At 37.8% G+C, this 16,973-nt stretch overlaps 1 long non-coding RNA gene across 4 annotated transcripts in view; it reads left to right on the top strand.

The window, feature by feature from the left end:
- The first annotated feature begins 5,330 nt into the window (after nucleotides 1-5,330).
- Nucleotides 5,331-16,973, top strand: part of LOC131540141 (uncharacterized) — a 32,006-nt gene continuing 20,363 nt past the window's right edge. For 2 of the 4 annotated variants that reach the window (XR_009271190.1, XR_009271193.1), the window contains exons 1-2: nucleotides 5,331-6,778; nucleotides 12,372-12,479. This is a non-coding gene — a long non-coding RNA (uncharacterized LOC131540141). Of the gene's footprint in view, nucleotides 6,779-12,371; nucleotides 12,480-13,539; nucleotides 14,545-16,973 lie in introns of those variants that run through there. The other 2 variants (XR_009271191.1, XR_009271192.1) reach the window with 2 other exon arrangements.

Genomic DNA, 16,973 nt, shown 5'->3' with positions numbered 1-16,973 from the left:
TCCCTAGGTTGGCGAAAGCAAAAATCACTACAACATTTTCCCTGTCTTGTGTTCTCCTCTTCATTTGATTTTTTTTTATTTTTTTTTATTTTGAAATCCTTGTTTTTAGTTCATGTCCTTAACTCATCTAATGTGAGCCAATGTTAGAACTAATGGCCTTTTTAACCCTAATGTTGTGTTCCGGTCATTTTGACCTGGTGAGGATTTTATATTTACCGAAAATGCTAGTTATATTCAACCTCCCCCCCCAAAACTTATATTTTTTGTACGTTTTTTTTGGTGATTTTTTCCCCCCACCTTGCTACACTTGTGGTGTCCCCTATCAGAAATGACCGGCCTACAAAAACTGGTCATATGGATAGGCCTCATCGACTTGCTTTATGCACCTCAGTTTTTGAGTAATCATTGTTAAAATTATCCACAAATACTGCTTTGTCACTCTAAAAACGAGATGCATAAGCTCAGTTAAATGAGGCCTATGATAAATCAGTACCAAAAAGAATAATTGCAAGAAAACAAGTTTGAACCCAAGAATTGAGACAAAAAGTTTAAACCCAAGATTAGTTTATAGCATAATGAGAGATTTGCAAGCAGTTTTTAAAAGGCCAGTCATTTTTAAATTGGAACACCAAATTAGGTGTACGATTTTCAGCACAGCACAAGAGTTAAAGCACAAGCATGGATCAAAACATACAGTGGTAAAACTGTGCATTACTCAGCTGTACTAGATGCTGAATCAAATTTAGCACACAAATAATACACTATGACTGGTAAACCAATAAAAAAAAAGACTTTTCATCAGATGTGCAAAGCATATTTAAAAAGTCAGCTGATAATTGTATCTCTAAATAACTCTGATGATTAATAAAAGACTCTCACAGCTCTGACACCTTGGAACTTCTAAAACATATATATATATATATATATATATAATACAAAAAAAAAAGTTCTTGTTCCTCAGGCCTGAAGATAGCCCGATAGCTTCTTTCACAAGTCACTTCACAAAATTCACACAAAGCTGTGACACAAAGAAAGTGTTTCACGATTCCTATCTGACTGTGATGTGATTCTGCTCAATTTATAATTCAGTAATTCTCCTCTCTACAAAGACACTTTGCCTACCGTGGAGCAAAAGCCCTGTGAGGTGACATCTCAAACTCTTTGCACACACACACACACACACACACACACCTTTCGTAAACTATCTTAGATGAGTTCTGTGGTATATATAAAGGCACCAGGCACAGTAAAAAAGCAGTGATGGGTGCCAGGCATGCAACAACTGTGTGTGTGTGTGCGTGTGTGTGAGATACTTTGTTTAAGATCACACTGATCCACCCCCATCAGTGGTGTGCTCTCCTTCTGCCTTCTCAAACACACACAGGCACATCTACACACACAGGTGGGAGTTTTGAGCGAGAGGGCGTTTCTGCAGTTGCCGTCTAATCCTCCAGAGATACGCTGCACTTTGTGCTGTCGAAAAGTCTGGATCAGAGGCTCACCGGGATCAGATAAGCCCTCTATTAGACCCGCTGGAATGGGACCACCTCTGTGACAGCGGCCAGAAGCGCTGGTATGAATGCAATCTTCCTCCTGAAATGAACCCCATACAGTTCCTCCATTAACTCATTATACCGGCCTTTCACTGCTTTACAAGGTGGGATTACGGCCATTTGTAAGACTTACATAAACACTGCTTTGCAGGCAAGTCGAGCATGCACAGGATGGTACATTGGGTGCTTTCAAATGTCAAAAAAAGGTTGAGTGGGGTGTGATATATGGCTTACAGCTTGTTTAAGAGCTTGTGTGCTTTATCAGTTCACATGGCAGCATTTATAAACGTTTCATAATTGTGACTAATGATCCCCCTATTCTTTCTGCAAATTCTCTTGCCATTGTAACTTAATAGCTCTCCTCAGACATCAATGTATTCCCTCTTTGTTCTCTTCAGCTGGACATTTTTATATATGGATAGAGTATTTCTTCACGTTTCTTCCTAGCTTCTTAGCTTAATGCCATGCACTTTTAGTAGAGTGTTAGATCAGAATCGGATTGTTTTGAATTAATAAAACATTTGTTGAGGTATTGTTATTTATTAAGCCTACAAATAAATGCACATTCCAGTATTTGTACTGACATAAATCAATTAAAGAAATTGAAAAACCTGTCAAAGTATTCATCAAGGCCTAAGGTTTTTTTTTTTTTTTTTTGCAATAATAATAAAGAATACAGTATAAAAAATAACAAACAGAAAAGAACAGTATGTACAAAACGAACAACATACCTTTCAATGAAAAAAAAATAAATAAAATACTCAAGGATTAATAAATAAAGAAATAAATGTAAAATATAAGTTCTTTAAAATTGACAGAAAGAGAGAAAAAGAGGGCGTACAAATAGAGATACAAATATATATTAAGGAAAAATCTTAAATATGGCACAAATTCTAGAAGTTTTTAAAGCTTTCTTATTAACAGACATTGATATTGTATTTAAATACAACTTCAGTTCTTGTTTGAAGATGTTAAAGTGGGGTTTACATTTCATCAAGGCCTAAGGTTTCTAAAGATGTGCTGATGTTTCATTTGAATTTTAAACAGTTCAGAATATTTATTGTTGAGTTCTCAGCTTCACATTTCTAAATTTAAGAGATGCATTTATTACTATTAAGTTTGTCAGTCAGTTTTTTTTTTTGTTTTTTTTTTTTGCTTCCAAATAAATAAATGAAGCGTTAGCATTAGTTCTGGCAGGTCACGTGAGTCAAGCTTGCATCAGCTGATTCTCAGCTGATCGTAACCAGTGTTGCCAATTTAGCAATTTTGTTGCTAAATTTAGCAACTTTTCAGACTACCCTAGCAACTTTTTCTTCCAAAAGCACCTAGCAACAAATTTAGCAATTTTAAAAAATTTATTTGGCAACTTTTAGCAACTTTTGACTCAGACAATTAAAAGACACATTTTCCATCCAAATTACACAAAAAGAAAACCAAAGATGCCTAGCAGTACACCCATCATGTGAATTGAGTTAGCTGCTATTTGCAATTCTTCAATTTAATAATAATAATAACTGAATAATTGAATAATTGTTCATTTATGATACACTTTGTTAGTAGCTTGTACTTGCGATTGTTGATCAGTTAGTACGCTGTAAGAAAAATGGAAAAATAGGCTACTAGTAATTTTCCAGGATGTTATCCATTGTAACCCTGTAACCCGAAAACACAATGCGTAATTTAAAATGCAGGTAAAAAACCAATACGGAAAATTCTTTCATATTAACATAAGTTTATTGTGCCCTATTTTTACAGCCTTTTCTTGGAGTGTAGCATACTAACTACTAATACACTGCTTAAAGCATTATTGTTGAGAATGTGTTATATTACTAGTTTACTAGCTATATAAAAAATATAATAATAATAAAACAAATATATTGTAATCATTCAAAAATGTGTAAGTGTTCAATAATTCAGTGTATTTTAAAATACAGTTATTTATATTTTAATATGATATTTTGCATATTATTTTACAAACAAATCTAGCAGTGAGGGGAGGAGTGAAATAAGCGCAGTCAAGACGGACAGTTCTGCCCTCTCGAAGTGGAACGAGATCAAAGGCAGATATCGCGTTATTCTCACTCATATGCTGGAGAGCAACTGCGCGCGACAGCTCAATCCGACACAGCCGCCTCGCCGTCGCGAGAGTTTTTTGGCATACGTCAGCATGACATCAGAGCAAGGCGGACGTAACTCGGACACTTTTCTAACCGGCATGCGTCTCGCGATGATCACCGGTGATCGGTTCTGCGCAGATTTTGCTCATCTCAAACAAGCCTAATTTTGCGCCGTGATTACGCAATGACGTCATCGCGCAATGACATCACAACGTCATTTAGCAACTTTTAGCAACAAATTGGCCTTCCTTTAGCAACTTTCTCTGAAAATTAGTTGGCAACACTGGCTATTAACTGTGAGCAGACAGAGTGTCAATCAATGCATTGGATAATACAGGCGAACATAAATAAAGAAAACGAAGTTGCTTGTCAGATTTCCCTAACAAGCGACCATATTTTTTAAAATAAGCCCAAAAAACCGCAACCCGCGACCAGGGATTTTTTCCCGCAACTTTACAAAAAAAGAAGCCCAAAGTCGCGTATAATACGCGGACTTGGCAACTGTGTTAATAGCCAACAATAATATAAGTGCTGTAGCGTAATTTGCCATATGTTCCGTCCCTCATTGGAGAAAAATCACATTCAAAAAGAAGGCGCGTGCCGCTGTGATGTAGACTTAGAGGAGTGGGATGACTTTCTTTTAGCCTAATTTTTTACAATGTTTTGTAATGTATTAATTATCACGGGCTGTAATAAAAAAACAAGTAGTCATATCCTAATTCTGAGTAAATACATTTGGTTCGAATAGCCTGGTATAGCAAGATGTCTTAAAATGTATTTCTTTTTTTTTAACATTTAAACCACATTATTAGATTACCTTTTGACTTCACGAATACACATAAATGACAGCTTAATGATTTTTTTATCTTTTTTATAATATTTTTAAATATTATTATATAATATTTTCTTTTTAATATAATATTTTATATTTTTCTATAATATTTATTATTCTATTTGTTCTATTCTATTCTATCTATTTATGTGGCATTTTGTTTTTTTATGTCATTTATTTGATAGTTATGTATACATTATTTTATTTTAAATGGAAGAAAAACCTGTTTTTGATCTCAAAATACAGCACTTTCCCTCTGTATATGGCTCTGGCTCTCCAGTTTTGTGGTGCTTGGAATTCTTTATAATTAATTAAAAACAAATATTGCCACATTGATGCCTCAAGTAGGTGTAATTGTTCAAATAACACATTGTTTCACTTTAAAATATATTTAAAAAAAATTGTAACCAAGTGTTTTTCAAGTGTAATATTTCTGTAAAGGCTAGGGACAGAAAAATTGACATTTCCATAGAATGACCACTATATATATTTTATGCTATAAATATGTGGCTATGTTACAGCTCCCCTTTGAAGCTCTTGTGCTTTTCTCCTTTTCCATCTCTACAATCCTATTCTGCTCACAGGTGACTGGAGACGAGTTTTGTTCCCACTTTTGTTGCAGTTTGTTAATTTTTGTAAAATAGCTTTGTTTTTGCTTTTCAGATAAAAGAGTGGTTTCAGTTTAATATGTTGCAGGCTCATTTATTGGTAATAAATAATTGATAATAAGTAATATTGATGATAATAAATCATCAAAAAAATATTGGGCTTGTTTTGGGCTTGTTTTTGAAGCTGCGGTTGCTTATTTGTCTCGCGGGAGTTGGCAACTGTGATCGCGGCTATATAAGCTCTCTTCCGTATCAATCAGCAGCTTTTTCCGCTTGCTCAGGAGCAAATCAGATGGCGAATTCCATCTCTATGGGAAAGCTTTCAGTCAGGAATTTTCCCACGGAGTTCTCACCAGACTCAACAAGTTTGTGAACTTGAACGCGAATTCGCCGCGATTGATATAGACCTTTTTCTGAACGCGGAAGTCTCCCCCGATTAGAACGGTGCTTTACATTTCCGGTTTCTAGTTACATATTTTCAGAGCCGATAATATAATGTGAAACCTATGAAAGTCATTTAAAAAAAATAACGTGGCGCCATTGTTTCATCACTTTACAGTGTCGCAATGACCGTCTTTTTGCAGTAAAGGACCAGTCATAGTTCAATGAGTGGGAAGATGACATGAAGCGACGCGAGGTTAAGCTGCATTGAAAACAGATGAGTGCACATACAGTTCCTGATTGGGGTGAAGTTCATGGGATTTTGTACACAGAATGAAAAGATCAAACATTATTTTAACATATATTATTATTTCACACTCAGTATTTTAACTTAAGCGCTGCAAGCCATACCTGACAAGATCAGATTTTCTGATACGCAAAACAAGAATTCCTTAGCTTACTGCCGTTACTGTGGCAGCCAACAACAGCAAAGCAACGCTTCGCACATTTTTATATGTAGTTATATTGAAATAGTTTCAATTCAGTCTATCTTTTTTTTTACCCTGTTTTAATGGGTTTCTATGGAGACCGGAACACGAGAGCACCCAAACGGAAGTTAGAATCCATCATGGCGCCGCTCATCGGTTATTCAGGAAAAAGGTCTATAAGCTGATAGAATTGGAAGTGACCTGAGCAAGTACTGCTTCTCATAACGATATATCATTGACATAGACTCTTTGCCTGCAATGCATCGCTGAAGTTGTGCTAATGTGACTGCATCAACAACACTTTTACACGAGATCTGCTTTCCCCGCTGGAAGAAGCAAAGATATCAAGGAGGGTTAAAGCATCCACGTAAAAACTGAACATTTAACCCTTTATTCATCTCTGAATGTCTTCACGAAGCTAAGCTAAGTACTTATTTCGTTATCATTGCCTTATTCTATGTTGGCAATTATGCTATCGTCAAATATTGCTCGTTGTTAAGGCAGTTATTCAGTAACATGTTTGTTTGTGTAATGTATGTGCTATTGGGTATCAGCGTTTTGTGATAAGCCTGCCCTCTAGTGGTGACATATAGTGATGTAATGACATACTACTCAGAGTTAACAACAATTCAGTAAAAGACAACGTGAGTTAACACAACACCATTGTCTCCTGTGTATCATTCATCTGCCAGCATACACAACAAAATTGGCGACGAGGATGGGATCAATAACCACGGATGCGTCAACAAGACCTGAATGGACATGAAAACAGGAAATCACAGGATCGCGAAAAGAGCTTGTAAGTTCCATGAAAGAGTGAAAGCCAATTAATGTGTAAAGCTACTGAAAACGAGCAAAAATGGCAATGATTGGAACGATCGCCGCATTTGATAGTACTGTTGAGGATTGGGGAACTTATGTGGAAAGAGTGGAGTTATACTGTGAGGCTAATGCCATTGTTGACGATAAGAAAGTGGCTGTTTTGCTGAGCCTGATGGGAGCAAAGACGTATGGACTGCTTCGTAGTTTGTTAACCCCTGAAAAGCCAGCGGCTTCAAACAGAAAACAAGATTATTTTTCTTACCCCATTGGCAAGTTATTTAGCTTGTTTTAAGCAAAAACTCACTTAATTTTTAGTTATTTTTACTGAAAACAAGACAATAATTTTTACTTGTCTAGAAAATGCTTCTTGATTTAAGAATTTCTAGATATTTTGGCTGAAAACAAGACAAAAAATCTAAGAAAAGCATTTTTTGCAGTGTATTTGCGGGGATTTTAAAGTGACCATTAATCCAGCGCTTCATGCAGTACAGTATCCCCTGCCACGTATTGAAGACATTTTTGCTTCCTTGTCCGGTGGAGAACACTTCTCAAAAATTGACCTGGCCCAAGCTTACCTCCAAATGGAGATGGATGAGCAATCCAAGAAATTCTTGACCATCAACACACATAAAAGGCTCTATCAGTACAACCATCTTGTTTTTGGAATTGCTTCAGCCCCTGCTTTGTGGCAGAGAGCGATGAACCAGGTGTTGCAGGGTATCCCGGGGACGTAGTGTTACCTGGACGATATCATTGTTATGGGGAAGGATGATACAGATCACCTCCAAAACTTGCAACAGGTGCTAATGAGATTGTGTGAGTATGGACTAAGAGCCAACAAAGAAAAATGTGAGTTCTTTAAGTCTCGGATTTCTTACTGTGGTCATGTGATAGACAAAGATGGTCTGCACAAGTCACAGGACAAAATTGAAGCTGTGTTAAATGCACCACACCCACAGAACGTGTCTCAACTCCGATCATATCTCGGACTTGTGAACTATTACCACAAATTTCTTCCAAACCTCTCCACTGTACTACATCCTTTGAATGCACTGTTGCAAGCAAGGACACAGTGGAAATGGTCAGACAGCTGTGAGCAAGCTTTCCAGAAGACTAAAAGGCTCATAACATCTGATGTAGTGCTGACACACTTCAACCCATCTATGCCCATCAGGCTGGCGTGTGATGCGTCGCCGTATGGAATTGGCGCAGTGCTGTCACACAAGTTCCCAGATGGCACTGAAAGACCTTCGCATCTAGATCACTAACGACAGCAGAACATAACTATGCCCAAATAGACCGTGAAGCACTTAGTCTTGTATGGGGTGTAAAAAAATTCCACCATTATCTGTATGGTCAACGGTTTACCCTGATCACAGATCATCAGCCCTTGGTCTCGATCTTCAATGTTCGGAAGGGTGTCTCAGTGATGGCCTCGGCACGGCTGCAGCGTTGGTCACTCTTCTTGGGTGCTCACCAATATGATATTGAGTACAAAGGCACCAAACTACACGGTAACGCAGACGGCTTGTCGCGTCTTCCACTGAAGTTGACTGTAGAGTCAAAGGCAATGGATCCAGCTGACATGTTTCACACCTCAATCGTGAGTCAGTTTCCAGTGACGAATGCCACTATTCAGAGAGAAACCCGTAATGACCCAACATTGTCTAAGGTCTATGATATCACAGTACATGGATGGCCAACACAGGAACCAGCATTCTCAGCGAGGAGAGAACAGCTTTCTGTGTGTCAAGGAACTCTAATTTGTGGATTACGAGTTGTCATTCCCTCCAAATTGCGCTTTAAGATGTTGGACACACTGCATGACGGATATTTGGGCACGGTAAAAATGAAGAACCTGGCCCGCAGTTATTTGTGGTGGCCTGGAATCGACAAGCAGATTGAGGATCTGGCAAAGGCTTGTCCATGATGCCAAAGGACCCAGAACTCTCCACCATTAGCTCCCTTGCACCCCTGGGAATGGCCGTCAACACCGTGGCAAAGAGTGCACGTCGACTTTGCTGGACCATTCAAGGACTCCATGTTCTTGATCGCCGTGGATACGCATTCAAAGTTGCCTGAAGTTGTTCCAATGAAGACGACCACATCCGAAAAGATTGTTTCTGTGCTAAGAACAATATTCTTCAGGAACGGGCTGCCAGAACAGATATGCACGGATAATGGACGACAGTTTGTCTCAGACGAGTTTCAGAAATTCATGAAGCTGAACGGAGTCAAGCACATTACTTCCGCACCATACCATCCTGCCACTAATGGCTTGGCAGAAATGTTTGTACAAACCTTCAAGAAAGCAATAAAAGCAATGGACAATGACAACATCTCGCTCCAACACAAAATAGACAATTTCCTTTTCATGTACAGAAATGTCACACACTCCACGACTGCTCAAACACCAGCGACGATGTTCCTCAAGAGAAATTTAAGATCTCGCTTGGATCTCATCAAACCTGATGTTCGACGTGATGTGGAAAACAAACAATTCGTGCACATGAAGGACAGACCAACCAGAAATTTTCAAGTAGGACAAGAGGTCTTAGCTCGCGACTACAGACTGGAAAAGTGGCAGCCAGGTACCATCACCACCAGAACTGGACCCTTGACATACACAGTAAAGGTTGGAGATAACACATGGAGACGCCATGCAGATCAGCTGGTGGATCGTCAGACGAAATCCTGACCGTTATCTGTTCCTTATTCACCTGACAATGTCTTGGATTCAGATGTCAAGGACAATGATGCTGTTGAGACTGCCCTTCCTACCTCAGTTAACGTGAACGATTCTGAACCAGATGTGACGATTGCAGTTACACCTGAACCTCACCCAGGTTCACAGAGACGTTATCCTGAGAGATGTAGAAAACCTCCCCAAAGGCTTGATTTGTAGTTTTGTTGTAGTTAGCAACATTGTTCAGGTTAACTGTAAATGGTATGGAGTAAGTTATAGTTATGCATTTCTTATTTCCTAGTATGATTAATCTTGGGGGGGAAGGAAAGTTTAATGTATGTGCTATTGGGTATCAGCGTTTTGTGATAAGCCTGCCCTCTAGTGGTGACATATATAGTGATGTAATGACATACTAATCAGAGTTAACAACAGTTAAAAAGATAACGTGAGTTAACACGATACCATTGTCTGCTGTGTATCATTCATCTGCCAGCATACACAACAGTTTGCTAGGAATGCTGTTGCTTTAGGCTCATTGGTTGTATTTTGTCACGCTGGTAATATTACCCAGTAAACCTACCACAGCGAGGCTTGTTTTTAATATGTTGTTTAAGGCTGTCTGATATGAAACAGGTTGCTGCTTAAGACTCATCTAGTATTGGGAATTCTGTTTCATTAAACTTATCCTATTTTTATTTCTATTTGATATGCTGTTGCTTTAATCAGTGTACCTGTAACGTGCTTGATACTTAACGGGAAGTATGTAGATTTTGCTACCAAAGTTTATTAATGCTAACGATTATCTGGATAAGGGCAACATGCTGTTGCCTAAACGTCGGGTATTGACCATATGCTGTACTGCATTAAAGGGGCATGCTGCTCTTCTCAGCTGCTGATTAAAGAAGAGCACCCCTTCGCTGCCGCAGTCTACGCTATTTCAGAAGGTCTTTGCTTTAAAGCTGTTAGGGTATTGGGATTTTGCTTGCTATTAGGGCTTATCTAGTGCTCAGTATCATGTTTTTTGCTAGACCTGCTTGTTTCTTTAAGCTATTGGTTGTACTGCAAGTACTGGTACTTGGTAAATTTGCAACAGCAAGAAGCTAATGTTTAACCTGTTGTTAGGCCATCTGATTGTTCTCGAAATATGCTTGCTGCTTATGGCTCATCTTGTTACTGGGACTGCTATTTCCTTAAGTTTCTCTGACTACTGCAACATGCTTGTTGCAAAGCTATCGAGTGCATTGGTAAGGATTTCTGTCTTCACTCACGTGGGTTGTCAGATTGAAGACACGTAACATAACGAGCACAATGTCAATGGGAGACGACAACCTGTAAACTGATGAGTTGATTTGAGATATTATATGCTGTTTCTATAGAGTTTTTAAATGGATGCTGAAGCTTTTAGGCCAGGTAGAATATGCGATCTCTCTAAACCGTTCATTGCTCGCTTCTATGGCTGCAAGTACGTGTGTTTGCTGCAAATTAGGCTGTCATTTTTAGTGAGTCAATTAGCTGTCAATTAGCTGTCAATTTTTCTGCATCTTTTTTAGGTATTGCATAAAAGAGCAGCAAAAAAGCTGCTCTTCTTAGCTGCTTATTAAGAAGAGCATCCCTTCGCTGCTACTCTCTTCCGGTAAGGGGCTTGCTGCTCTTCTTGGCTGCTTATAAAGAAGGCCACCCCTTCACTGCCTTCTCCGTAAGGGGCTGCTGCCCCAGTCTCTGCTATTTCAGAAGGATATGCTTCTTTCAGAATACCATCAGTTGTGGTTTGGGCGGTTCTGGCCTATCGTTGTGTCGGGGGGGTTATTATTGTTGCTCTCCCTGCTCATTCATGACAGGCTGCATGGATGGGCACGGAGTTTTTGCACAGAACAGAACCATACCACCAAACCAAAACTTTATGCTAAGTATCTATCTTTTGACAATAGTGGTCCTGACAGAAATGAAGCGTTAGCGTTAGTTCTGGCAGGTCACGTGAGTCAAGCTTGCATCAGCTGATTCTCAGCTGATCGTATCTACCTATAGGAATACAACACCTATCGCGGCATTCCTATATAAGGTCTCTTCCGTTTCAATCAGCAGCTTTTTCCGCTTGCTCAGGAGCAAATCACCCTCCTCCATCCCCAACTCCTCCTTTCGCAGTCAGGACTTGTCTTTCTGATATTCCTTGCTGAATCAGACTTAAATACACTAAATACACTTAAATATCATTAAGTACATTAATGATATCTGCTTTGTTCTGTTCTGTTTACCCTAGGGGGGTTATTATTGTTGCTCTCCCTGCTCATTCATGACAGGCTGCATGGATGGGCAGGGAGTTTTTGCACAGAACAGAACCATACCGCCAAACCAAAACTGTATGCTAAGTATCTATCTTTTGACGATAGTGGTCCTGACAGAAACACTTTTATTCAACAAGGATGTATTAAATTGATCAATGGGGCCAGTAATGGAATTTATAATGTTACAAAAGATTTATATTTAAAATAAATTCTGTTCTTTTAAAGTTTCTATTCATTAAAGAATCCTGTAAAATTAAAAGTTAAATGTAAAAAAAAAAGCAGTACAATAAATTTTAACATTGATAATAGTAAGTAATGTTTCTTATGTATCAAATTAGCATATTAGAATGGTTTCTGAAGGACTATGTGACACTAGAGTAATGATGCTGAAAATTCAGCTTTGCTATCAGAATAAATTACTTTATAAAATATATTCACAGTTATTTTAACAGTAACTCTAAGTTAGATTTCACAGTATGTATAATGTTTTTTTCTGGATTTTTCTGTGGGGTTGGGGGTTTTGGACATCAATGACATTACCTTCTTGTCGTCAGTTTCATTCACATAATGTTGATTTTTGTTTCTATCCCCTATGGCAACAGTGATCCTGCGCTTAAAAAATGAATGGTCTGAAATCCGTCATACATGTCAGTCTGTCTAAAAGAAATCCCCCGGGCCAGGAGCTAAGCACAGTTGAAGGAATCACTCCGGTACGTACAGCATTAAAACAAACCATTATCAGCCTTGGGCTATGAGGTTGGTTTCAGAGTCGTGTTTAATGGTTTGCTAATCCTCTGGGACCATGCTAAATCAACCCTGCAATGCAAAAGAGCAATGAAAAGTAAGCAATAGATTCAAAAAAAGATTTCTGACCACTCTCTCTCTCCATCTCAGTTTGAAATAAATGAAATGTGGCATAACTGAGAAAATACACACCACTGTGACATTATTACCAATATGAAAGCCTCTCCATTCACGTTTCATTAGGTCAGGGTTATTAGTGTGCTTTAAAGTGTGTTTTAGCCATGGTTGCACTTTCCTGACTATACATAAAAATGAACTACACGACAGTACATATGATGTTAGATACCATCTTACCTTTAAAATCAACTGACCCTTAAAATCAATTGAGGAAAAAAAGAGAAGAAAAGGAAAGGTTACTGTCTCACCTGGCTGGAGAAACATGATGTTCTGAGGATGCCCTGAACAGCTCAGACATTGTATAAAGTAGATGACATTTCAGTTTGATATGTGTATATATATATATATATATATATATATATATATATATATATATATATATATATATATATATATATATATATACATATATATACATATATATATATATATATATATATATATATATATATATATATATACATATACATATATATACATAGTTATATATATGTGTATGTATATATATATGTGTGTACTGTATATGTGTGTATATATATGTGTATGTGTGTGTGTGTATATATATATATATGTATATATGTGTGTACTCTATATGTGTATATATATGTGTGTGTGTGTGTGTGTGTGTATATATATATATATATATTATTAGTGCTGTCGGATTAATCACATCCAAAATAAAAGTTGTAGTTTTACATAATATATGTGTGTACTGTGTATATATAAATACACTTTTTTTTCCTACTATTTTTTCCAATACATTTCCAATTTGAATTCATGTATATATATAAATACACTCATACATTATATATTTTGAATTTTTTGGGGTCTCTCCTCAACCACCACCAGTGTGCAGCATCCACTTGGATGGTGCGACGGCAGCCACAGGACAACGGCGCCAGTGCGCTCACCACACACCAGCTACAGGTGGAGAGAAGAGAGAGATAGAGCCAATCAAGTGGATGGGGATTATTGGGAAGCCATGATTGACAAGGGCCAGTGGAGGGAATTTGGCCAGGACACCGCGGTTACACCCCTACTCTTTACGATGTGTATCATGGGATTTTTAATGACCACAGAGAGTCAGGACCTCGGTTTAACGTCTCATCCGAAAGACGGTGCTTTTTTACAGTGTAGTGTCCCCGTCAATATACTGGGGCGTTAGGACCCACACAGACTGCAGGGTGAGCACCCCCTGCTGGCCTCACAAACACCTCTTCCAACAGCAACCTAGTTTTCCCAGGAGGTCTCCCATCCAGGTACTGACCAGGCTCAGCCCTGCTTAGCTTCCATGGGCAATTATAAATGTTGTTACTGTGGCCGCACCCGTGTTACGGCCGTCGGGCCTGGATGCCGGGCCGACCAAGACCCATCGTGATGCCATGGGCCAAGAGGTAGACGACATCGCTGGAGAAGCCACCGTCCCTCGCGCCCTGGACCTTAGAGGGGAGCGCGTGCGGCCGCCGGACTCCGCCCCTTACCTGGACCCTCCCTTCCAGAACACTGCCCCTCCTTCACAAACCTCGCAGCACGACGAGGACACCAGATCCCCTGTTTGTTTTGGACACTATCCCCTTTGGACACTTTCTTTTATTTCTGTTTAACAAAAGCCTCTCCGAGGCCTGACACCACACCCACTGTGTCTTTCGTTTGCTCCTCCCGTCACTATATATATATATATATGAATTGCCAATGCAGATTGGATGCAGATCTCAACTCAGATTCCAGAGAAACTGAGGGTCAAAATATATATATTGAGAGACACAAATTACAGTAATTTGTGTGTAGAACAGCAAATTGAAAATAAATGTGACTTTTCAGATTTGAAATGCCTGAAACTTGTAGCTTTAGTAGAACATCTGAGAAGACATTAAAAAAATAGGAAAGAAATCAAACTCTCAGCGTGTGTCTCTGTCATAGTCATATACACGTCGGTAGTTTTGCTAAAAGCTATAGTTTCCTCAGAAATGGCTCTCAAGCTGTGGAAGGTAATGGGCTCTGGGAAAGGCCAGATACCAAGGTGTACACAGGGGTCAGTGCATACGACAACACTTCAAAGCGAACCATACCAGGAGAATAGCCATGAAAAAATTGTGCATTAAAAAAAAAATGGAAAGTTTTCTTTCAAAACAACATTGTGCCACTGAGATCGCCTGAATTGAGTTTTCTGAAGGAGGTCCAACCTTCTGTGACCAGTGATAACAGGGATATGGTGGTGTGGGACACATGTGTTTCTGGTTCAATGGGTTGATTGGCAGCGGATGTGGAGCTGTCCTTGGTGCTGATTTGTTTGGCTGAACTGGTGGTGGTTCTGAATGGACAGTTCCAGCCTCTCACAGCCTGTAGTTTTCTGTTTAACTGCCTTTTAACCTGTATTTATAAGAAGTAACACAAGCAACATGCATTTCTAATGAAAATCTACTGATGTGTTCCATGCTAAATGAATTACAGGAGACATTTTTACTAGATTTTGCTGTTATCTAAGTTGCCAAACACTGAACGGATGAGCTGAGAGATGTGGAATACTCTAAAAACTCTGATTAAATTATCATTATCTCTCAACACAGATTCCAGAGAGACTGAGGGTCAAAAGTTATAGCTTCCTTTGAGATAGTGACCTCAATACGTCAAGCCGCTTTTTGATCACTTAACGTATCCTTGAAAGACAGCTCAAACAGGTTTCTCCCAGAGTATCATCACACTGTTTGGCTTGCTTGTTTGTTGGGGCCTGATATTGATTTCCACTCTCATTTAGCAACAATTCAGCATGTAATGAAAGCTTCAAGCCCAGGGAGTATGTAATGAGTGTATGATGATACCTAAGCCCTCATTGTTTGCTTGGGAGAGAAAGCATAGAAATTATCAGGTGAAAAGAACAAGACAAGAGACAACTTTGAGCAAGTTCAAGAAAGCAGGTGCAACTTAAAATAACAGAACAGCTCACAGGCCTTCAAATATTTTGAAACACTTTTTGTCATTCCATATCAAAAGTAATGTTTTTTTTTTTGTTGTTGTTGTTTGTTTGTTTGTTTTTTTACAAAGTTTAAATAGTTAAAATATCAGAAGCAATGCATTAAATAAACATTAAATAGTGCTTTTATTGTTATCTAAAACTTAAACTATCAAAAACTGAAATAGACTGAAATTGTACCTGAAAATAAAACAGGTTTAAAAGAAAGTACTAAGATAAAAGTACAAAAAAATAAAAGTACTAAAAATAAATAAATGTAAATACAAATATTTTAAATAAACCAATACAAATTACAAAATCACATAAAATCACTTAAACCTAAACTACAATTACAATAGAAACTAAAAAATATAAAAATAGAAGCTATGTTATTATATTAAAATATTACTAAATACTGTAATAGTATATAAATAATACTAATATAAAACTGATTCACATAGATGAACATTTGAACGCATAAATGAAAATTTGTTTTTAAATTCTAATATTTCATAATTTTCAAATATTTCATATATTTTCATATTTTAACACTGTTGAAAAAGCATAATTTTCTCTATACGTGTGTGGGGTTTTTTTCCCCATACTTCTGTTTATAAAAGTTAAAAATACATATAAAGGAAGTTAATTTATGTAATTGTTAATAGACATATTTACGATTATACTTTGAAATGATTTCACTAATGAAGACTTCACTAATGCACATCGTATTGTGAAAACATTATGATGTAATTTGCTCTCAAGTCCACATAAATGCAAAAGGCTCCAGTGCAATTTGCGGTAAGCAGTCTGTCAAATGAAACTAAATTCTGGACTGTCATCAGGTAATTACTCCCTGCTGCAATTTACTTTTTTTTTTTTATTCCACTGGCTTGAGACATTTTTCATTTTTGCTTTTTATTAAGTGGTATCAAATCATGCAAATCATGTCATAAAGAGCTCATAGATATTGCAAAGATTCATTACTTGCAGGAAGTGGTCATCATCACCAATGAAGCTGATGGCCTCATACATACATAAAGGACTCATGTCCTTTGCAAATGCATTTTAACAGCAAGCAGCATTCAGAACAGACTGTTACATTTTTAAGGTTATTTATTAGTATCAACAATTATGTAGATGTTACTGCTAATTCCATTAAAATCAGCAACAATGGCAAAAATGAAAATGATTTTGAATTGTAACTAAAATGGTAGACATTAGATGTGTGGCACTGATTTTTTTGGTTTCAAATTAATATTAACAGCCTTTGTTTATTTGTTTTTTAAAGAGCTGATTACCCTCAATCATACATGCTGGAAGAAATTGAATGCTC

This window comes from Onychostoma macrolepis, chromosome 05 (genome assembly GCF_012432095.1).
Source record: "Onychostoma macrolepis isolate SWU-2019 chromosome 05, ASM1243209v1, whole genome shotgun sequence".
NCBI lineage: Eukaryota > Metazoa > Chordata > Actinopteri > Cypriniformes > Cyprinidae > Onychostoma > Onychostoma macrolepis.
This window is presented reverse-complemented; position numbering and strand designations above follow the sequence as displayed.